General features: G+C 32.8%; 1 protein-coding gene across 6 annotated transcripts in view; it reads left to right on the top strand.

The window, feature by feature from the left end:
* The first annotated feature begins 1,904 nt into the window (after positions 1–1,904).
* LOC123715698 (eye-specific diacylglycerol kinase) overlaps positions 1,905–25,432 on the top strand; it is a 157,122-nt gene continuing 133,594 nt past the window's right edge. For 3 of the 6 annotated variants that reach the window (XR_006754456.1, XM_045670928.1, XM_045670924.1), the window contains exon 1: positions 13,596–13,793. The gene's annotated coding sequence lies outside the window, so the exon portion shown is untranslated. Of the gene's footprint in view, positions 2,020–13,595; positions 13,794–25,432 lie in introns of those variants that run through there. The other 3 variants (XM_045670927.1, XM_045670926.1, XM_045670925.1) reach the window with 2 other exon arrangements.

Genomic DNA, 25,432 nt, shown 5'->3' with positions numbered 1-25,432 from the left:
GCATGAAGTGTCGAGTCGAAAATTCAATTTGTTTTGTGATGACCCTTTGAATCGGGGAAAGATTTTATGATTTTTTATAGGAAGGTCTCTGAAATCACAAACCAGTCGTTAATGTCTTATATCTCTTCTAGTTTTAAGCCCACTTCAAGGAACCCGAAGGAGATTGTCATATCGATAAATTAGAAATAAATAAATAAACTTTATTACTCATAATAAAAAAGTAAGATAGTTTAAGGAGAATGTGTACCGCACACTAGGATTTCGTTTCGTGGGCAGCTAGTCTCTTCCATTTGACATTTAATTACTTTAGGTACCTACTTGACGTAATAATGTTTTATAATTAAACTACTGCTGTACAAAAAGAACACTTTCCGTTTCAGCATAGGGCAGATTGATGAACTCGCCCATTTAGTCCGTTGTGCTAGCTAATTAAGCCAGCCTATCTCCTCCCAGAAGCTAACTGCTCCGACGATTTCTGTTCGTTAGGGAGCCATGTATTCTACTGGACTGGACTGGACTACTGGGTGACTGACTTCACTACGCTGAAGGAACCTCTGCACAAGTGCCCGTAATTGCCCCTATCGGTATTATGAGATTAATTCAGCTGATGAATAGAAGTCACTTTGTCACTAGCGGGACTGTCTGCACTCTGCTAGTGAATGTGTAAAGTCAAAACGTTAATCCATAATGAACATTTTGTTGTTAAAGAAAGTGGTTCTGCTTCTTCTTATCCGGCACGCTTATGATAGAGCGGTGGTGATCTTTATGTAGTAGTGGTATCAGAAGGGGCAGATGTGATACGCTTCACGACGTTTCGCCATTGTTTTCTCTTAGAGGTCATCCTGCTGCACTCATTGAGTGAACTTATTAACAGCAGACTTGCTCTGGTCAGTCCAACGCGGAGGTGACCTTCCACGCTGTCTACTGCCTTCCACCTTCCCCTGGACGACGAGACGTTCTATTGACTGTACACCATGCAGAGATCTGGTGAAGAGGTTAGGAATCTATTAGTAAGTTTTGTTAAGAGATATTTTGTATTATATACAACACAGCACAATACAACCAAAATTAGGAATCCTTCTCATTTATATATTTGTTAAATACTAAACCAAGGCCGTACGACGGCTTACAAAATACACTGGCTAATAAATTGTGTGGATAATTCATTCCTAGCACGGTTCAATCCGTATTACTTAATTAACTAAAAGCTTTTCTATAATCAATAGTTAAAAGACGCTTACTCGTAGAGATTCAAATAGAGCGATAAAACATAAGTATTCAATCAAATTAACACAACTATTCAAATTGTTTGGGTTCATAGGACTTTCGATGAGAAGTTCCACCCATATTGCAAGAAGTTCAGCCAATCCTGCTTTAGGGGTCCCAAAATAGATCCCAGCTGCCCACTTAAGTATTTTCGAACTAATTCGACTTAGGGTCCTTCAAGAAAAGAGCGTACCAGTTTTTAAAAAGTAAGGCAGCGCTTGCGAGTCTTCTGGCAGTGTGAGTGTCCATGGAAGGCGGTATCACTTAACATCAGGTGAGTCTGCTGCCCGTTTGTCTCCTGTAACATCCTAGGTATATTGGTGAAACGTTTGGTACAACAAACAATTTAATGAATCGAAAAGCGCTGTAATGCATCGCTACACTGCATTTTACTTGTTTTAATACGGGTACTAGGTACCTAATATCGACACCTATAGGTGTAAATAAATGCATAGGTGTTAAAGCTATATGAAACATAGGAAGACATTTAAAAGGATTATGTCGAGAAGCCCTAACTGTGCGTTCATGACCCGCATGGACGGCGCATGCTTATATAGAAGTAAGTTCGCTTAATTTAATAATATACATCATAGTGGCCGTAAATACCAAGGGCGATCGGAAACAGTATATTGGTTTTGCAAGACTTGGTCGGGTGTTCCGTCTTGCATCTTCCGAAATGAGTGCACCACCGGATGTGGTTGTAGAAGCTTGCAATGGTGTTGATGAAGATGACGATGACAATGATGATGAGGGGTATGTTTTGGTGATTGGATTACGTGATGGTGGTTATTAATGTGTCAAAGATAGGTACAATAGTAAATTTGAAGTTATATGCAAAGCGGTGATTATGTTACACTAAACAGATTTTAGTGTGATAATCGCGTTGATGATAAATTCAAGAAAATTTTGGTTAAATTGGAAAACCTAAAACCAATTATTAGAATTATTATTACAAAATATTTATAAATTTATCTAAGCTATCATTCTGTACATTACAATTGTATTTTCACCCGAAGAAAACCCGTTACTTTCAACGAATTTATATTGTATAACCATCGTTATGCGTTTCGTAATATTTATCGTAAATTTCAATAAATCATATCAGTCTGAAAATCAATTTATGATATTCAATTTCGTTAATAATTTCTTTCCCTAAAAGATTTTCATTTTTAGTGTTTGCGAAAAATAAATACAACATTTTTGCATATGAAAAAATGAATTAGATAACGTCAAAAATATTTACGGATTCCTAATTTTTATTTACTGCCAGTTCTAGAGCGTTTAATTAACAATTAACTATTATTTTGGATCGTCAATTTTTGTTTAAATATAAAAGATGCGTGGTAGATTTAACAATCATTAAATAAATGGTAGTCTAAACAAAACTGGTGGAGGCTTGACAAAACTCAAGTTTATTTATATGCGGTGCAATTGTTAATGAGATCTTGATTGTTCGACTCCTCATTTGTCCTTGGTTTTTATTTTACGATTATTCAACGTATAATAAAAATAATTCGTATCTTTAATTACTAAGTTGAAAACAACATACACATGACGCAAAATCATCTCTTAAACCCATAACCTACTTGAATTGCTAATAAAAGTTCATACTTGCGTGATTTATCGTATAGGCACAACATATTATTTATTAATGGAAATGATTTCTTAAAAAGGCAACTCACAAAGACAATATAAATCTTATAACACATTTTCCTTGTTCTTCAATGTTTTATTATAATAATTTTCAATTATATACCAAGTACTATATCATTAAGACATAATATAAAGCTGCTATTGTGAATGCATTATATATTATATTTGTTTTCCCTTTTTTCATACATAGCTGCTTATTCCAGAACGTCACACTAGGGGCTCTAGCCTCCGGTGTCTCAAGGATTTGCCAACAATGACTTTTCTTTTAAGAATAAGTGAATAATGCAATAAAAGTTTTAAATATAAGTTTTTTTGTTTATATAAGTTATGACCGAATAAATTTTCTATCTTTGAATGTTTTAGAAGTTTGAAAAGGCCCCAAATTTGTTATTTGTAATAAGTAAAAAACTAAAAACTAAAAAATAGTATTTTTTCATAGATAAATAGCCAAGAAAAGAGACATACGTACAGTTTCAAAATTTGCATTTAAACGTGACTAACAAACTCAATATTATAATACTCCAAAAATTTAGATGCGGTAATTTTTTGTAAAGTTACCTCAGTGATAGGTATTTATCAAAATTTTATTTAAAATTATAAAACTCGACGTTTCCCGTCCCGATCGGGAACATTTTTATAATTTTAAATTTGTTCAACAACTTGTTGAAAAGTGTTCAATTCAAGTTCAATTGGTTTTTTCTATTTGTAGATTGGACATAAATCCAAAACTGGGCTGCCGAGTTCATTTTCCCAGTGACGTCATGCGAGAAACGTGAGTTACAATGTATATAGTATGCAGACGTTAACTCTGTGACGTTGTTTGCAAGCTGATTGGCACTAACCATTCGGCCGTAAAATACTGTACGGCCCTAATTCTGAGAGTTTTGTAACACAAGGCCCTTTTTTGCTCTTGTACTTGTTGCTTTTAGTTTTCGCTTGTTTTTCACGTGGACCTTTGGATCGTAGTACTTTCTCTATTAATGCTCTTCTGTGTTGTACTGCAGTCGTTTTTTTATGCGGCATATTCTTTGTTTTAGTAGAGGAGGGTAGAATGTTTAAGTTTTTCAGTTGCACGTGGATTTTAAAAATCTAATTTCTTCGAAGATCAAAATACTGCCTGCTACATAAGTGGCACTAATTGCAAAGCACATATAGATATGTTTTTAAAGAACTTATCTAATTAAAATACCACCAGTCAAAATTTGTATCCTATAATATTTGTGGTATGTCAGTGTGGTAAAATCTTACTTATAAAAAATTAAATAAAATTGTTCAATAATAGAATATAAGATACATGTATCACTTATTCCACGTCATTAAATTTGTATCGCAGCATCCCTACTCATCGGCAAAAAAGACAGATATTGTAGGACGAGTGAAAAAGCCGGCGTAAAAAATTCACTTACACTACTATAATAGATTTTTTTATATTCACGTGAATTATTGTCACTTAGTTATAAGTCACGTGATAATAAAGAGGTTATACTATTATAATAGTTAGTTAAACTATTAAAATAGTATATATATGTTTATGATAAGGAACCTACAAATTACATTATTATTCGTTTATTTGCAAAGAAAGTGGTATATTTAGATCGAGTTATAACAAAAATCCGCACAATCCGCCATATAAAAAATAGGCAAGCAAATGTCATATACATTTATTATAATGTCATATAATAAGAACATTAACACAATGTCATAATAATAAGTTTAATTATTTATAATTGTTGTCAAACTTATGCCTTACTGTTTCAACTAAATTGCTCATGCGGTTTGTTCTGTCAAATGTAATTATTGGAAGGATACCAATAGATTATGTTACGAAAGAATATCTTTAGGATATTTAATAAAGCTAAAATTAAGAAAAATATCTTTAAATAGGATTTCTCAAATCATTAGAAGCAGCCTTCTAGAAAATGCTTAATAATTCAAATTCATTTAGGTAACACAATGTACACTTATGAACGTCAATAGACCAATACATGATACAATGATAAATTATTCTAATTTTACATTTCCTGTCAGTTCTCAAATCAAGGACGTAGAACGGACGACTGGCAATAAACTTTTCGCCACTCTTTTTAATCGCCAAGTTTTTATTTAACATAATGTTTGTAAGGAGTTGCGACTAATGCACTAATTAATAGTTTAAAAAAAAACAAAGATTTGCATCAGCAGTAGGCAGGGTGAAATAGGAGCATGCACTTACATTCTCGTGGGAACAACACGAACAATTTTATAATGCATTGACTGACAAAACTTCTTATCTTATCATAGTTTAAACGTTTATATCAAGACAAAAAGACGTATCAATTAAAAAAATAAAATTAATGATTAATTTCCTTAAACAAGAATACAATTATAATTTAAAAACGGTTGGACATACAACCATCTTAGGTTGTATAGGGGTTTTGAGGTTGAAAACGTCAGGCAAGAGCTGTGGCTTGTGTATTTTTTATACAACAGCTACTTTTCTAAAAATAATGTTCTATATATCCGTGGGTCAAAAAGTGATACGGAAAAAAAAGTGTCGTTTCCACTAGGTTAAATTATAAACAAGATCTACAAAATTTAAAAAAATACGATAAGATGTTCATTGATGGAATATTTGTCCATGAGCTATGGCAATTGAATTTTTGGCCGAAAGGCTCGTTTTCTCCACTACTTTACATAAAAACATTAATCTAATTACTACTACACTTTACTACTACTATAACTAATTTTAAGACTTCTAGTTTTGTCACATTTGTCAGATGTTTAGCTTTTAATGAGGTAAAATGTTGACGCACAATTCGTTGGATTTATTCAAAAATTGATGTACGTCGTTGGTTGTATATACATAGATAATATTTTGAATAGGTCTTTGAGTATAATATAATAGGATGATCAAATCAAAGGCATAAATATAATTATATGGAATAATTCTCATAATCCATTTTAATAATTGTCATATGATAAATACCAATAACTGATAAAGATAATGAAACTTAATCATTTGCTATCAGATATGATGTATGATGGATATGAGGACGCGATTATTATTCACGAAATCGTTAAATTTTGCTGCATTTATAATATTTACTGACGACGATCGACGTCCAAAGCTGAAACTCAGCTGCAGGTATTAATCGAACAACCCCTCTGAACACTTTTCGTGGTAAATGCGGACTACGTTGAATACATGTATTAGTGGAACGCCCAGAGGTGAGAACAGTACTCCATGTGGGCCCGCATTTGGGTATATAGAGTTCGGTAGTGAAGTACCATCTTCTTAGAGGCTAATTTAGCCTTCCCTTCCATATGACCGCGAAACTGAACTACATATTAGATTTTTAAACTCGTATAAATGACATTAAATCAGAATCAATATTTTGATATTCCTACGGCTGGGGGCAAATATTTTTAAAGTTGAGCGCTGTAAATATTGAACGGTCGTCGAACGAGATCATTAGATAAGATTTGAGTTTTATTCACATTTACTAAGTCTTAAGAGAGAAACTAAATCATATAAGGTGAGCATCATAAGTAATGCACAGAGCATGAATCACAAACACAGATAATAACTTCTTTTGTAATGTAAAAATAGACAGAGTATCTAAATTTTTCCTCAGCACGTTCACGAGCTCTTGTCACTCACTTATAGGGCTGCTGCTCAATTAGGCTTTTCAAGACCTACGCTTACCTCAAATCTTGTTGAATCGGCTTTGCATCTATATATAGTTTTCAGTTGCCTAAGCGCATTAATAGAGCAAAAGACATTCCTGTAAGGTTACGATTTACGAGTAATACATCTATAAATTAAATTTGGTTCTTATAATGATTGATGACAGTTGACACATCTGCCAAATACAGTCCACAGTTAATAAGAGCACATCAATGTTACCTTAATTTGATACCTGAAACTAATATGTAATTTAACATATTACAAATACAAATGCACGTTTCTTTAGAAGCTTATATTGTTAATCGCCTTTTAAATAAAGTATTAATTTATATTTATATTCGCCCTTAATGGCATGCACTCATACCAGGAGAAGGAAATACAAAGCACAAACAAAACAGTCTTTGAAAAAGGAGGTTGTGTTTAATATACATAATTAAGCTGACACAATATGCAACCACAAATTCGACTATTTTTTGTAGTACTTTTTATTTTAATATAAAATTGCAAATGGTAACCCTATGCGTTCAAGCGTTCTATTGTTTGTGCCAAGGTTTAGTTACTTTACACGTGATAAAAAGAAGTTTTATATAGAACACGATAATAATGAAGGCGTGTTTCATGTTGACTTGGATTTATTATTGGCGATTATAGCTATAGCGGTTTAAATTCACGCACTATTTTTCAACGCCATTTGATTTGAGCTTCATAATGATTTTAGATGTTTGTTTTTGTTACTTTATAAACGTACTACTGTTACTACAACATCAGGGATGATAATTGCGCGGCTACCGTGCAATTATTATCCCTGATGTCGTATTTTCGATTTTCGGCTGTGCACCAATAGACTCTTTGTCTATGGTGAAGGAAAACACCGTGAGCGGCGTGCCTTAGACACAAAAAGTCGACGTCGTGTGTCATAGGCTGATCACCGACTTATTAGATTGACAAATGATCATGAAACAGCTACTGCTTTCTGAGTCTCAGACCTAAAATGGTTGTAGCTTTACTGGTTATTTTTTTATTATATTAACAAAAGCATGTTGAGACTGATGTGTAAAAACTATTGAATATTGCTCGCGATCACCTCTCTTAATCTCTAACAATACTAATATTTAAGATATAATATTCTACTTAACATATAATATTCTATTTAACATATAATATTCTTTTAATTCAATTCAATTTCTCTTTTGCAGGTAAGTCTATATTTAGTATAATAACGCCCACGGAGTACGGGAGGCAACAAATCTTGCTGAATTAAAAGTTCGTAATGTTGGGAGGTGAGTTCGTATTTTTTTAATTGCATATTTATATTTCATACCAAATTAGATTTACAACACGCAAGAAGGTTGACAGGTCATAACAAACTTTATGGTAGCGCGGATTAAGCTACAGGGGCAAGACCATCCGCGAAGCTGTTATCATTATCACATAAAACACGCAGTTTTTCTAACACTATAAATGTAATCCAAATGATATATAAAATTTTAATTAGTCGACAGAGTAGTTTTACTCTTTGATAATATTAAGATGAATAAACATCTCAAGATAACGTTGCACGTATCTACATTAAGCTAAAAACAAATGCAAAAATATTTTTATCGCAACGTAAGTATTTTACATAATGTTCTTATTAGTATTTCCATTAACATAAATAGCTAAATTAGAATTCTGAGGCTACATTATAATTATTTAATGCAATAATTATAATCCTTATAAAGAGTTTCTTATAAAAATTTAAAGGAAATTGATTTATTTTCTAGGAATAAAAAACATAGGCATATACAAGCCCGTAATGATACGTGTCTTTACATAAAATTAAGACATATTATGTACAGACACAACGCCTTATATGGCATGCAGATTTCGACTATTTCTAGATAAAGCGAATATATGTTTTCTTGAAAAATCTTAGCTTAATCTTAACTTAGCCTTATGAAGGTTATGAAAAGCCTTGCATTTCTCTGATAAGGAGATTTGCTCGCTGTGGATTCGTAATAACTCCCCTCAGATTTTCACAAGACGCTTAGCTCTTAACTGTGACCGACGGCTTGCATTTCCGAGAGTTTGATATTAAAAGAAAAGGCTTTTTATTTATGATAAGAGAGACATACAGAAGGCTCATCTAATGTTATATGATATAGCTCAATACTTACTTAGAGTCTTAGTTGAATTGACACAGACATACTCCGATGTGTAGCTGCGTAGTGCGCGGTAAATTGTGCGATTTTGATTGGATACGATTTAGAATATTGATAAAAAACCTCCCAATATTGACGAGGAACATCCAACAGCTGAAAGATTACATGTTATTCGGCCTGTTGGTTTTATTTTTTCCATTATGGCATAAGTATTTCCGTATTAGGTACCTTTATATCCTATTATCTTTTACAGGCATTTTATTTTAGTAGACTAGTTAGTCGTGTTCTGTGATTTTTCTGTGTTCTGTTAAATACGTATGTTTCGCGTGCATGAGTGATGTTGGTAATTCATGCTTATCATCTGGACTTTGCGAGCTATTTGGTTTATTGACATACTATAACTTTTTTATTTGTATCATTTTAATTAGACAACGTTACGTTTAGTAACAGTTGTAGTAACGACCGACACTAGTGGTATATATTCTCTGACACGCTCGTAATTGGCCAGGTTAGTTTGTAATGTGTGTGCAAAATAATAATCTATACTTACATTATAAAGAGAAATAATTTTTAAGTTAGGCATTAGAAAATTTAAGGCCCTGTATGATGTTTAGATTTAGTTAACATTCCTATATCGCGTACGCTGCGGCAGTTATTGAGAATATAGTAAAGTGATGTACCTACTGCTTGTTGTTTTATAGAAGACACCTCATCTAAGTTAAAAACCCATTCTTTTTACATTTCAAAGTATATTTACCGAGGAAAGCTTTAGGGTGGTGGTGGAACATGGTGCTATGCAACCGCAGAACACAGATAAAATATATAAAAAAAATATAAAGTTGATAGACTGTACAGATGTCTATGTAAAATATATTATAATTATGTCTTAGGTTGTTATAAGTAAAAACAACCTCAGTTATTAATGCCTATGTGTCTGGGTGAAACCCTGCTAATGACATATGGTATTGGTATTCCCAGACTTTAAGAAAATTATGATCAAAATCACTTGCCCAAGTGGTTCTAATAGATGTCAACATGTTCATTGCACCAGCAATATTTACGGTAAAGTATTTATTGTTTACAGCTGAAGCAAAAACATTTTCAGGTTTCAAATAGTTTACAACTATTAGTCAAGTGTATAAGAAAAATATCTCGCAAATTCTTAAATATGAAGATTTTGTGTGAGTTTGTTATCCCTGTCACAGGTGTATGGCGTGTATTGACTCTTCACTTACTACGACACGGTGAAACCGCCTACTTATATTTATATCACAATTTAACACAACATATTAAAAACAAACCAAAGAGAACCCCATACTGGAGCTATGAAACACACTTTTCTGAAGGCATCTATAAATAACAAGCAAGTGACAAATTTTTATTTCTAAAAAGACAGATATTTTCCAGCTAGGAACAGATTTATTGGAAAGCTCAATTGTCGTTTCAAGTGTTTTTCTTTACTTATTATTTATGTTTCCCGCTGTTTAAACCTTCACTGAACTTCTACAATGATTTAATATCATAATTAGCTAAATCGGTCTCTTCTCGAGTTTTGCCGAGACAAATGAACAGCAATTCATTTTTATATATATGTCCAGTGGCGCTACAATCCTGAATTGGTCTTGGCCTCAGATTGCATCCATTTCTTAGTGCATTTTTTTCATCATAGTAAAGTTGGTGATCGGTCTGGCACATGTCGTGGTGGTGCATAGCCGGCTTTTGAACCTACGACCTCAGAGATGAGAATCGTATGCTGAAGTCAAACTGCTTCTTATCATTTAAATGTCAAAGATTCTAAATCTAATACAGTTTAGTTTCAAGCGGTGCGTGTACTAGTATGTACCTACTAGTCCACACGTAAGAAGTGAAACTTTTTTACGACCTTATTTTTCGAAATATGATCTATTTTATGCAACTTTACAGAAATTGGTTAAATAAGAAAGTATAAGAAAAGGTTTTTGTTATCATAGACATGAATACAAATTATACAATTATTTAATTTTACCTTATTACTACTAAGATTATTACAGAATTTCATTACTTGTAATATAAGTATTATTATCGTTTTTATATATTTTTGTTAATAATGGCTTCGAATCTCCTCGAATCAACCGTGGAAAAGGATGGCGCGTAACGGAAAAATGTGACGGTACTTTTTTCCAATGCCGATAAAGAAATTTCACTTCAATAACAATTTTATTAAAGGTATCGTTTATTACACGATGGTTTTGTGATATAATATGTCGAATAATATTTATATTCAAAAGGATAAATTATTCTCATCGTTGTGATTTTTAATTCAATTTTTTAACATTTATATATCTTCTATATATATAAAATTCTTGTGTCATTCAATGTTCGTTCCCATACTCCTCCGTAACGGCTTACCCGATTCTTATGAATTTTTTAATGCATATTCAGTAAATCTGAGAATCGGCTACTATATATATTTCAAACCCCTAAGATAAAGTGTGTCGACCCTAATAAATAAATTTTAAAACTAAAAAAACATCTTTTTTCTTTTTTATTTTATAGTCAAAATTTGTTGTTTTTATTTTTTTATGATACAACACACAAAAAACATAAGTACAACGCTTAATTTTCACCCCTCTACGATCAACCCCTAATTGTTAGTATAGTAGATAGTTATTTTTATTGAACTAAAATAAAACGACGTTTGCCAGGTCAGCTAATATAATATAAGACAATATCAATTTTATGAATTCTGACATTGAGAGAACTAATTTAAGTCTAGTTTGATCCTATGCTGGTAATAACTTCCAATAGTGATTACTGACTAAATGATGAGCCTCTTTCTTAAGGCGACATAAACACTTCTAATATAGTAAACATTCATACATTCGTTTCGCTAAAACATAAACGGTCAAACGATATTGTGTGTCTGTCATTGGACTAAAGCTTGACCAATCACAACCAAACGAAGCGCCTTCGTTACATTCTCACAAACTCTGTTATTTAAATATAATGGTATATCGTGCAGAATAAACAGCCTAGCCTGAAAAAAATAATCTCTATTTAAGACGATTTAATAGAGATTCTACTACTGACGTAGAAGCGACACATCAAGTTAAATTATGAATGTACATATTCGTATTAAACTCCTACAAGCACTGCATTGGACAGATTTTGAAATGCAATTTGCATTGTTTTTATACATTTGTGAAACACAACATACGGGCAAAACTTTACGCTACTCCTGAGTCCCTAAACAAGTTATTCCAGTAATAGTTGCAAGTATTTGTATAATTACTTTATAATTTATTATGAACATACAATATATTTATAATGAATTCATTGAAACTTCGTTTAATATGACTTCCGTATATAAAACGTATTTTGCATTATAAGCCTAAGACATGCAGGTTTCTTAACGTTAAACTTATATTACATAGAAAGATGGGTCCACAGGGTGTGTACACAGGACCAATTTTGTTCTTATTGTATTATGCATTATGTTATGAAATTTTCTAGGATGCGTGGATGGTGTAAAGAGATTTCATAAACACTTTGAACGTGAACATTATTACGTTCGTTGGAAATTCAAATACACCTGTTCGAAGCAGAATATTAGATCAAGGTACGGGAAGCGTCAAAAAGTTTTCAGAAAAATTAACAATTCGGAAAGTAAAAATTATGCAAAATAGAATTCCAAGTAATCAAGTGTTCCCTTAATAAAAAAGGGGCCAGAATATTGAATGGAAATTACGAGTTTCCGGATGAGTTCTAAACAAATATAGTGGCGATAAAATCTTTCAGGACCTCAGATTTCCGTATCTGGTAATCATTTATTTTTCTTAATAAGCAAGGTGATTTGCAGTCTATGCCTGATACACGCCGTATACTTTTTTGGGTCTAAGGCATGCCGGTTTCCGGACCTTTTCCTTCGTCTTGCACCAAACAAGCGAGTGTTTGATTGATCAATTGTTGCATAGCCGTGATTGGAACGCAGAACCTCAGAGTTGAGACCACACTCAACCAGCTATGTGAACACTGCGTTCTAAATAGTTATGAGTAAAAAATATCTATTAATATCTATAAATATTCTAACTTTGAAAATGAAGGTTCAACAATGCCTCGTTTTATCCCTTCAGGTGTAGAATTTCAGCTCATAATTCTGAAATCGATGTTTTGATCAAACAACCCATTCGCTGTCAAAATGTCTAACCCTGAGTAAGCTGTAATATGACTTCAGTTAGTCATAATATATAGATTAAAGTGTGTCTCCTCGACTCTCACTGTAATCAAAATCCAATATTTTTTTATTGATATTTATTCAATTGTTTTAAGGTGACGGTAAGAAATGAAACTTCTGCTTGGTTAATTACGGCCCCGACGTTTTAAAAGCTTATAGGAAGGGGTGCCCCACTAGAAGGTAAAGTCAATAAAAGGAGTTTAAGATGTACTCTTTATTAAATTTGATGTTCTATAATTCAGAATAGAATGTAATGTTAACACTATTAATTCAATACATCAAAACATTGATTTAACGTTTATTAGCTTGTGACGTCAATTGTTTCCTTAGTTATACTCTAAATATCGACTATGAATTTATGATAAAGACGAGCCAATATCGTACTAAAATAGCAGCAAAGGCCAAAATATCCACAGGCAATGTTGGTGTTAATGCTTGAACAATTTGCATTATGCTAAGTTGGTGACGGCGATTAGATAGACGTCAACAGCGTCGCTCAAGCTGCGATAAACACTTCAAACAGCGTTCAAATTGTGTGAAAGAATGCGAAAAATTCGAAGGCAGTGGAAGGCGGGCGGGGTGGAGGGAAGGGGCGCGGCCGCCCGCCCAAAGCGCGCCAGTCGAGCTCGGCCTCGTGAAAGCTCGCTCGTTGGAAAGACCTTATTTCCGTTCCGCGTGAATTCCCGCCGCGTACTGTTAAAATATTTTTGAATTTGATAAGTTAATATAGTTTTGATAGAGACAATAAAGTGTTGTATTTTATCGGGTATAATGTGTGGCGGTCACCACGCGGCCGTTGCCGCCGGGTGACCGATGTCAAATGTTTTGAAAGTGCAGTACTTTTTCTGCATTGGTAAGTGTTAAATTGTATTTGTACTTGTTATGTTTTTTTTTAAACCAGTGTTATCACGCCAAATATTGTAGTTTTTATTATTAAATTGTGGGTTACTTTTTTTTAAATTGCGTCTGGAAGATTCATGGAAATCACAATGTCTGATTAAAAATCTTATCTATCAAAGTTAAATGTATAGACAACTAATTTTATTACCTACATGCATAATGATGCATTGTTAAAAATACTTAGGAAATAACTTAAAAGTGTTTTTTTAGAATATATAAAATTTTAATTATATAAAAATTACTTTTTATACATTGTTATAGTAATTTTTACCCATTAGATTAATGAAAAACTTTTGGTTTATCGTAAAAAAAAATACTTAGGAAATTCTAAGAATTTGTTATACTAACTCATATATATGACGCGATTGATACAGATTTAAAATACACTATTACTATATATAGTCTATAAACGTGTTGATTAATTACTTATACAATTTAGTTAATCCAGCATTGACAAATTACAATTTTACAATGATTGTAAAATCGGAATACACATTTTCATACAGTTATCACCACACAGATTACAATTCTACTCTTTTTTTACACTTCTTATGAATTGTATTAAAGAACTCCTTTTATATAATATTTATAAACAGAAATGTAATATCTTAACTGTCACCCGACACGTCTGCATATCCTTTTGCAGTCGAATAAACGCTAAGACTTTATTATGTATATTCTACAGACTTAAGAAGAAAATCTGAATAATTTGTTTTAAAATAAATCAAGTGTTAAGGTATACAAATGTTTGGACTCTGTTAAGTTTCTACGTCGGTCAGAAAACAGTTAGTTCTTACATGATGTCATTTCTGAAAATACATCATGGAATAGATAAAAATCAAGAATACATTACACTACTTTTTTCTAATAGCGTGTAAATGGTATAACTAATATCGACGAAACAGGTTTTAATACGCAATTCGACCATAGGCTTTGTCCGTTCCGGGTATAGTACAAATGTACGTACCGTATGTAAGTCTTTAGAACGATAAAACTAAAAATCAAATATATAGTTAATGTAATACATTTTAATGGAAACTGCAGCGCGCTGTTGGCCCATTTGAAACTAGGCTGAAATACAAACACGTTCGAATAGTATCCACAATATATAAAATTCTCGTGTCACGGTGTACCGATTTTCGGGAAATTTTGTGTTTATATCGGTTAGGTCTGCGAATCGGACATCTATTTTTCATCCTCCTAAATTGTTAAGTCCACATCCCTAATTTTTTAGACAATTTTTGTGTTTTTTTTTTATGATACAAAAATACATACAACCCTCTACGATCAACTCCTATTTATTAGAGTAGATAGTTTTTATTGAACTAAAAGTAAATGGCAAAACAACGTTTGCCGGGTCAGTTAGTATACTTATGATTATGAAATAAGCTGCCCCGCGACTCGTTTCGATTTAATATGATTTTTGTACTTAGTCTTCCTTTTTAGTAGCTACACAAACATATGGAACATCTTGCTATGCTACCCCAAAAAGACCATTCACTTATTCTGAATAAAAACCTAAGTATTAATATATTTTTTTATATTTTCCAATTTTTCTGTCCATAAAAACCTTCATCAGAGAAATGAATAAAAACTACTCGAATTGGTCCAGCCGTCTTAGTATTTAGCAACATTTACAATTAGATTACTTTAATAGTAAATTATATAAATTGTAAGGACCAAATGGAATTCATTGCATTAACGAATACTTGACGTAACAACAATAAAGTAGAAAGTATATAGATATTTAAAGGAAGACGGAAAAGATCATAGCAACATAAACAGGAACATGAAAAGGAAATATTAACTCACTTTACTAAAAAAATAACAACCTAGCTTTGAGCTGTCAAAAGCAAAGCTGAATTCAGTTTCAGTTCTTTACGAATTTGTATATCTATGCTCATATCTAGGAGACATTTACTTTGACATAAGCTCCACAGCAACAACCCGGAGATTTGTTGTAGTTTGCTACAGGGACAGTATTATTCGGTTTACGTGAGTAATTCATATATCCAAACACGTATCTAAGGACTGACTACGATTGCTGAAAAGCCCCCAAACACGAAAACTATTCGAAAAGTGTTTCTGTTTTATAGTTCCTAAAACGCCCACGGAGCGCTGCTTAGATTTCCTCAATTATTATCGTTCTGTTATACAAATCAATCGTTCATATCGTTCTTGCTAACGTTTAACACCCTCCCCCTACTTATTCCTAAAAAAGAAATGAATTTAATTACACCGCTTTTCCCACATTACACAACTGTCTGTTCTCATCACGACGTAAATATAATTAAACAGAAAGAGAAATAGTTTTCTAATTATAACAGTGACATAAGGGCGTTTATGGGCGTGGATTATTACTAATAATTATCTGAGTCTAAGAATGAGATATAAATTAGGGAAAAATAAATAAAATAAAGTAAAAATGTAATATCAATTAAGTGTAGCAAAGGCTTAAAGCATATTGCAAATTTATTTGCTAATTGGATATTGTGTTACTGGAAAATTATGCTTTTCTATATGTAGATTGGAATTTAATTTTAGGTATGGAAATCTAACTATAGAGATATATAAGGGTCTTTTGTTGAATATAGTGTGGGTGCCGCACTTTCTTATCACATTAATATCTATAAATATTTTGAATGAGTCTTCGAAATAGGAATGCGTGGGAAAATTGAAAATTACTGTCCATTTTATAGCGATTAAGTTAGTGATTAAGTTTTTTTACACGACTGACGTCACCTTGGGGTACAAAGAGTCCGCATTAAACTCGAGATCCTAATCGCTATAGATACAGAATCCCGGTGCTGTGGCGGAATAAATGCACGAAAATATTATTGATTTTATACAATTGTAATATAATAGTTTTATCACGCCCGTTGCTTTTTCTTGTGGCGGTGCCTATACAAGCATGTTTATTTAAATTTATGTAAAAGGAGGTGATGTGAAAATAAATAAAAAAGTGATATTAGTATGAACTTGCTAATATTAATTAGATGATTCGAGCGTTGATGATATTCATAAACAAATAATAGTTATATTTCCATACATGTGTATGCAACTTCCTGCGTTCATATGCACCAATGTTTTTTTCTTTCGATGTCCCTAATGTACATAAATATTTTGGAAAGTGGTTGTATTTGAAAAAAGATTTGTTCATGTACTAGTTCTTTAACCTTATTTTTCTAAAAATTATCTACTATATCTTCCTAGAAATTGGTTATAAAAATTAAAATAGATAAGGTTTAACAAAAAGCTTTTATTGTCATAGAAATTAATACAAATAATACAATTATTTCATTTTACCTTATTACTACTACAATAGAATGATTACTATCATTGTTATTGTTATTATATATTTTTGTTATTAATGGCTTCGAATCTCTTCGAATCATGCGTGGACAAGAAAAAGATGGCGCGTAACCGAAAAATGTGACGCGTAACCGAATAATGTGACGGTATTTTTTTAATAAAGAAGTTTCACTTCAAAAAGACTTGTTAGGCTGATCACTTATTAAAGAAGAATAAAAACAAAAGCTGTGTAAGGCCAAATCTATATGGTTTTATAGAACATGAGGTAAACTGACATGAGGCTCACCTGATGGTTAAAGATAGAATGCCCATGGAAACGCTCAATGCCTGAGGGCTCGCGAGTGCGTGGCAGGCCTTTTATAAATTGGTACGCTCTTTTCTTGATCAACCCTAAGTCAAATTGATTCGGAAAGACTTCAGTGGGCAGTTTTAAGCAGGTTGTTAACGTTGTGGAACGACGGACATCGAGGTGGTACGGGTGGAATTTCGTATTCTGCCTCGACGTCCGACGATGAAACTCAGCTGCAGGTATTAATATAGTGTAGTGCTTCAAGATTATCTTTGTCTATGGTACTAATGCTGCGATACTGTTTTAATAACCACGGTACGTGTTTTTTTAATTTCCCTAGCACTCAGTATCGCATTCGTTAGTGTTGACACGTTGCAATATTGCTACTCACATTCTATGGGCCTTTTGTTCGCGTTCATACTGCGACTATATTATGAATATTTGGTTTTAAGTATCAGTCTTTATACATTTTGCGATACAATTTAGGATAAAAATTAAAAACGCTCTTCTTCTCATGGTACCATCTCCTTTTGAAGGTTAGCGATCATCATGGCTTCTTTAATTTCCGATTCCGCGCTTATCAACGATGGCTTCGTGCTTTGACCAAACTTTTGTCAAAGGTTTTTCAATTCAAGATTTTTCAAGTCTTGCCACTAGAAAAACCTTCAGAATTGCTATCGTAATATAGACTGTTTTTTTTTATCTAAAGCATGCTTTGCCACGATATTTTCCTTTACCATACGAGCTGTTCTTGACAACGCGTGCTGAAAGTTAATTCAATCGCTGCTCAACGCACGCACTGTTGCTTTGGTCATAGCTTTAAATATTACGAATGGCTGATGAAATGATAATCCTGTATAAGAGTTAAAAGATGATAAATATTATATCCAATAGTCAAATGAATTTGATAAATACCAAAACATGGAAATGCAGCTTTTTGATCCAAGATTTAACGCTATAAAATAGGATTACATACAGAAACGTTGGATGTTCCGTTCAACTAATATATTATGGTGTCTGTTACTAATTCCGATTAGATGGATGAATAATAGTAGGAATTAATTCGCTTTTTAGGCTTGAAAATGGCAAATGAAACTTTAGTTCAAATTGTTTTTTATATATAACAAACGGGAAGATCATGATGTTAAGTGATACCGCTCCAACACTCAAATTGCATGAATTGCCTTTTAAGAATTGGTACGCTCTTGAAGGATCCTAATTAGAATTGGTTCGGAAATACTTCAGTGGGCAGCTGGTGGGGGAAAAACTGCTGTAAAAAAACCACAATTTGAGGAAAGCTTGATAAGCTACTGATTAGTGTTGGTCCCAGTGGCTTCAGATTGACACGAGGTTTGAAGCCTGTCTGTGCATCAATGGGGTTTTGTCTATGTGCGCATATAAACTCGCTCGCAGGTTGAAGGAGAACGTGAGGAAACCGTCATGACTTCGACGTAAAAAGTCGAGCAGAAGGCGTAGAAACCTGATTACTTCACTATTAGAAAATATGTAATCACTAAACACATACACAAATTAGCGGCCGAGACCTTAAAGGTAGTGCCAGTACTTGGTGAAAAGTTACGATATATTTAAATCTATAAATTCCTCGTTTTATTTCCCTCTAGGTAAACAATCTCGCATCGGCACGACGCTGTCGGCCTTGTAGTTGTACCCTAGAATCTAGATAAAAGCCTAGCCCACTTGCCTATTGACAATATGACAGTATACATCCGATGTTCTCTAAAGCAAAATAAGTTTTACATATAAAATGCAACTTACAATCTTTGATTTTAGTCACTGGGTACAACTGCTAAATATTGCAAGACTCAACGAACTTAATAAGAAAATATCGGCACTTTAATAGAGACCAAAAAGTATAGTTGGACACTATATATTGTATATAGGAGCAGTGTTGGCCTTCAGCGTGCGACACTCATCCCTGAGATCATAGGTTCGATCCCCGGCTGTGCACCATTGGATTTTCTTTCTATGTGCGCATTTAACATTCGCTCGAACTGTAAAGGAAAACATCGTGTGGAAAAAGACTTGTCTTAGACCCAAAAAGTCGACGGCGTGAGGCACAGAAGGCTGATCCCCTACTTGCCTATTCAATTTACAAATGATCATAAAACAGATACAGAAATCTGAGGCCCAGACTTAAACAGGTTGTAGCGCCATTGATTATTAATATATATTGTATATGTACAAAGTAATATACTAATATAACAAAATGGTATAGTTTGTAAGGTAGGAGGTAATCTCTGGATCTAATGAATATATTTTTGAACTTATTTTACCAAAAGCCATGTTATTTGTGACCGTTAAACATTTTGTAGTCTGATTTGCAAAGTCGAAAAAAAAAGACTGCAAATTATTATCGATGAGAAATATGATTGAGGTGGACTACAAAATAGTTAGCGACAGCCCTATAACCCAGACAAAGGCCATGGGTAGCTAGTTCCATATATTTTGACGATCTTCAACAAATAGGGTTATCAGTTTAAGTAGCGCATGAGGTATTGTTAGAATTTTAGTATGGCTAACTAGGATTCCTAGTACAAGTACTGAATAACAATCGTTTATAGTTTGAAATCAGTGGTAAAATATTTCCATTTAGACAACAGATTTATCGTAAATTAGTAAATAATGTTAGCAGTCATTGAAAATTGGTCTTATTTTTATAAATATTAATTAACAATGCCAACAGGCATACTGAAAATGTAAATTGTTAATTAATTTGCTTTTACTCTTTATTATTAAGTTTATAGTACTCATGGTTACTTTAATCAACTGATTAACGGACGGAGATAAATTAAATCGTTATTACGTGACGGTAATTTAAAAAAATATATTTTGTTTTTCTCTGTTCTGTTTTTATACGTAGTTTAAATATTTCACTGTTTATTTGTGTGTTAGTGTGGTGAATGTGAGATTATTTAATGGGCACAATTCGCAATTTTATTAAAAAAAAAATTAAACATAAACATTTTAACTATAACTGAGAAAAGATAAAATATACTAAAACTGAGAAAGGATAAAAAAATACTAAAACTGTCTAATGGCGTCGTGCAATTATTAGTTTTCATATAAAAATATTTCTAAGAAGAAATTTATTTAACTTGTGTATATATAAAATGTCCCGAGGAATTGTTTGGGCTACATTTTACTTTAAATACTTCAGCTATTGAATAGAAAATTTCCTTCATAATTGTAGCATGCAAGTATTTCGCAATATACTTGAATTCTTTACAACACTTAACATTATATGTTTATTACATAAATAGCAATCTTAATGTGAAGTCATGTACCTATATTAAATACAATAATAACATAAATTTATATAATTATTATAGTATTCGAATATAGGCTATTTTTATTTTTTTGTTAATTTTATTTCCGTATATATGCATACCACCACTATGTGGAACCTACTTAGGGTTTTTCAAGAAAAGAGCGTTAAAATTCTTTGAAGACCAGCAGCGCGCTTGCGATCCTTCAGCCAGTGCGAGTGTCCATGAGCGGTGGTATCACTCAACATTAGGTGAGCCTCCTGACTGTTTGCTTTCTGTAACATAAAAAATAAGATAATAAAATATATAATGCGTTCTTATATTAAATCAAGAGAGGTCGCCACTTACGGCCATTTCGTCTCGGGAAGCTCCAAGTTGTCTCTAATAATAATTTGATATCCTATTAACGGTGCAAAATAGACCTATTTTAGTCTTTGATTAGATTCAATTGTTAACTTGTCAATGACACTTAACATAATTGTCTTTGCTTTACAGGAGTACCATTCAAATATCACCTTGTACAACACCAAAGGGAATAAACAAATCTATAATTACTAAAGCACTCGAAACGTCGCTTTGTATTGATCATAAGAAGCTATTTAAACGTAAATATTACGTAATTCTAGGCTTTACAAGGAAAGAGTTGTAATATAAATCGCTTCAGTGCTCCAAGCGTTGATGCGTTATATACGTTTTGCATTAACGAGTTTATAGCGAAGAATAAGGATAAACAATCCTTTATTATTTTTAATGACAAGATTCTATTATTATGATTTTAATGACACACAAAATGTAACTGGGAAGACACAGGCTCGTGAAATATAATTCAGAGCCAGAGATCCATATTAACTAAGAAGACTCTTGGGCCGTGGGTTTCAAGGGTCTCCGCTTATGGTTAGCAAGTGCACAGTAAATTGGCGTCTGGTAGTTAGTACTGGTGACTGGCTCAACGAATAAGTATCGCAACACAGCAAGGTAATGCTGCCAGCATTAAAGATACACTGCCACGGCGCCTAAACTTTTAAAATTTGTTTAAAATTTATATTTGTAATTTTTTAATAATTATTACTACATAATATGAAATTGCCTACTCTGTTACAATCATTGTTGTCTTGTGTTTAATGTGTTGAAAGCACGAAAGGGGTTATATAAATACAAATTAAAATTAATTTGTTGTTTCAATTGTCGTGTGTTTAGAAGGAAAAGCGTTTCTTTCTCTTATCAAATATTCAAGGACATTAAAGTCTCTTCGAGCTGACGAAATCCTATTAACTTAGTAATATATATATCGGATATCCCGTAACCCACTTATGGGTCATCCGGCATTTCGTGTCTATTTAATTGTTAATTTGTTTTAGTAAATCAGTAGCCTGTGCCTGACACCTGACGTCGTTTTTTTGGTCTATGATTTATTCTAATCTATATCCATAAATATTATATACTCACAATTTCATCCTGAGCGCTGCCAAATAACTTCACACAGAATAAATAGTTTGACAGCTCTTGAAACTGGAATTTACTATAGTCAAGTTGTTATTGCGCATTAAAAGAAGACCAGGGTTCTGGCGCACGATCTTTGTATTGACACTTACTTGTCTTTGAAATATAGTGATCTTCATGTTCATTTAGAAATAATAAACACGTTACCCTATTTAGCAACTGTTTTCACTGAAAATGGAATATAATCTGTGAATCAATTTACTGATAATTAACATTAACTGAACTGCCATGTGTCAAAACATTCAGATACCACAATTCAAAATGCCTCAAACTGTATCGTGAGTTATGAAATGTTTACAGTACGATGTAATAATAGCATTTAAAAGCGTGTGTAGCGTAACACACGTTTATTTAGTGTGTTTAACACGGATTTGTTTCCGGAATTCCAAGGCTATTTTTATGTCTTGATTAAGTTATCATAGCAGATGATATATTTCTAAATTAATATTTCAATGTCATGTGAGAGGTGTTAATTGTCAAAAATGAGTGCGAATATAGCGAATTGTCGTATACACGAGTTATTAGTATAAATGGGAGTTTATAAATATGGTGTTCGTGCAATCATCAAACTTTATTTCATTTTCATCACCACATACCCGCTGTGTATGGGTTAAAAATCATCCATTTACAAAGAAAATATTTTTATTAAATTACTAGCGGACCCGACAGACGTTGTCCTGTTTTACTATGAATATTGATTTTGAATTGGTGTAATTAACTAAAAATGCTTTATGAAAATAAATTCTTTGTTTGTTTTACTGGCATATATAAAATAGTTTTGTTGGTATTCCGACACTGGAACAGGCGACATATCACTGTCCATGTGGAAAACATGGATTTTCAAGATTAATGCCACAGACAATTAGCGACTGTAGTCATTTCATATGTGTTTTATCAATATAATAACTCCGATAGAAGCATTTGTTTTAAACGATATTCATTTTTCTTACATCCTTTTTGACGATATTTGCAGCACGCATTCTGTCAATGTTAAGTCAAAAGCTATAAGGTTTACATCAAAAAAGTTTGAATAGTAAAAGCGCTATGCACTGAAAAAAAAAACTAATTTAATATGGTGGTTAGGTATTCTTAGAAAAAAAAAGGAATCAGCGACATCGGTGTAGCCGTTCACACGTGATTTCGTGACCAAAGGAAATAGGGATTCACTATATTTATATATATATATAAACTTGGTTACATTCACTTCTAGATACTATTATTGTTATCATCCATATCAATACTTATATTAATAATTTGTTTTTGTATATATATAAATTAATCATTAGTGTGCAAATTTTTCCTTGTAATTAAAAATGGAAATTTTATATTTATATCCAGAATATGAAAAAATAAGTGTCCAGCCCTTTGGGACTGACCGCGTTTTGAAATGTGTAAACATGTCTCAAGTGTACACATCAGAGAGAAAATTAAAATTCATTCCACTCTGTCAACGAAGTCAAAAATATTCGATATTTATACGTTTATTCAAAATGTGTACAGTAGAATTTGCTTATATAGAATGGGGCAAACGGCCAAGAGGTTTACCAGATGTTAAGTGATACCGCTGTCAATGCCAGAAGGCTCACGAGTGCTTGCCGGCCTTTAAAATTATTTATTATTACAAATAGCGTTAATTATTTTTATAATTCTGTTTATCACCACCTCTATGTGGCACCAGCTGCCCACTGAAGTATTTCCGAACCAATTTGACTTAGGGCCCTTCAAGAAAAGAGCATACTAATTCTTAAAAGGCCGGCAACGCGCTTGCGAGCCTGCGAATAGGACTTCGAACAGATTTAAAACTTATATACAAACCAAGAATATATATGAAATAAAATTATAATCAAAATGTTGGCGCAAAACATTTTGGCGCAAACCTATTCAAACATCGACGCATAGATTATATTCACTAAAATATAAGAACCTTTCAAATATATATTATTTACAATTTTTTAGCCTTCATAGTAATAATAAAAAATATTAAAAAGAAAATTAAAACAAATTTAAAACCTTTAACGATGGCAGCATTTCCTTGCTGTATTGTAACATATTCGTTGAGGGAGGAAAGCACCAGCTCTGGTTTCACCGGTACTACCTATCAGGCGTTAACTTAAATCTTTAATTAGCTCCTGTGCACTTGAGTCCCCGAGAGCCTCTATTCTTAATGAAACAAAATCGAAGTTGGAGAAAAGACGCTTATATTTGAGTACCATTTAGTTCTAAAATGCTCTATATGTAGCTGGCTGACTACGCCGACAATTATTTTAAGAACAACTAAGAAGGTTTTACATCTATTTTTATATTTATTTATAAACTGCTTTAAAAAGTAACACCGCCAATTTGCATTCTTATTGTTAATGTAAATAATTATCAGTAAGAGTATATCAAGTGAAACTATCAAGGTTTTGAAATTCTTGAGCCTCGCTCTTCATTTCTGTAGGTCGTGCTAGTGTGCTGGCAATCTCCTCCACTCCCTGCCTTCCGCAAGCCTCAGCAATTGGGTGATGCCTTACTTCTCAGGTCTCAACCTGTAAGGGACTTTTCTTGGTCGGTCCAGTTAATAGAAGTCTACGTCCTTCAAACAGTGACTAAAGTTTTTCCTCTTTTTCTGAATGTAGAGAAATCCTTAAACTCGGTGTCCGATGCTAAAAAATCACAATTTGTAATTCATAAATTAATTAAACGATAACAAAGTCAGAGTTATAGGGAAAATGTAGGTGAAAGTATAATTAGTTTGGTTCAATGCACTCACACTCATATAAAATCAGTGTAATGAGTTCGATGTAGAATCAATATTTTCACAGTAGCTCATTTGTTGAAGAGTATTTGTATAATCGAACGAAATCAGTATTAAATTTTATGTGGACGATTGTTGATGAAGTATATATGTGCAAGATTAAAGTATCTGTTTCATGATCATTTGTCAATCAAATAGGAAAGTAGATGGTCAGCCTCAAACCTGACGCACGCCGTCGACTTTTTGGGTCTAAGGCAAGCCGGTTTCCTCACGATGGTTTCCTTCAAAGTTTGAGCTAATGTTAAATGCGCACATAGAAAGAAAGTCCATTGGTCTCAGCCGGGGTTCGACCTCATGTAGGGGAAGCACGAAAAAAAATATAAATAGGCGCTTTTTGCTCTTAATATTCCCTTTAATATTATTATAATTAATTACATCGATCCTGACCTACCAAAGTCCGCATACGG

The sequence above is a fragment of the Pieris brassicae genome, chromosome 10 (genome assembly GCF_905147105.1).
Source record: "Pieris brassicae chromosome 10, ilPieBrab1.1, whole genome shotgun sequence".
Classification (NCBI taxonomy): domain Eukaryota; kingdom Metazoa; phylum Arthropoda; class Insecta; order Lepidoptera; family Pieridae; genus Pieris; species Pieris brassicae.
This window is presented reverse-complemented; position numbering and strand designations above follow the sequence as displayed.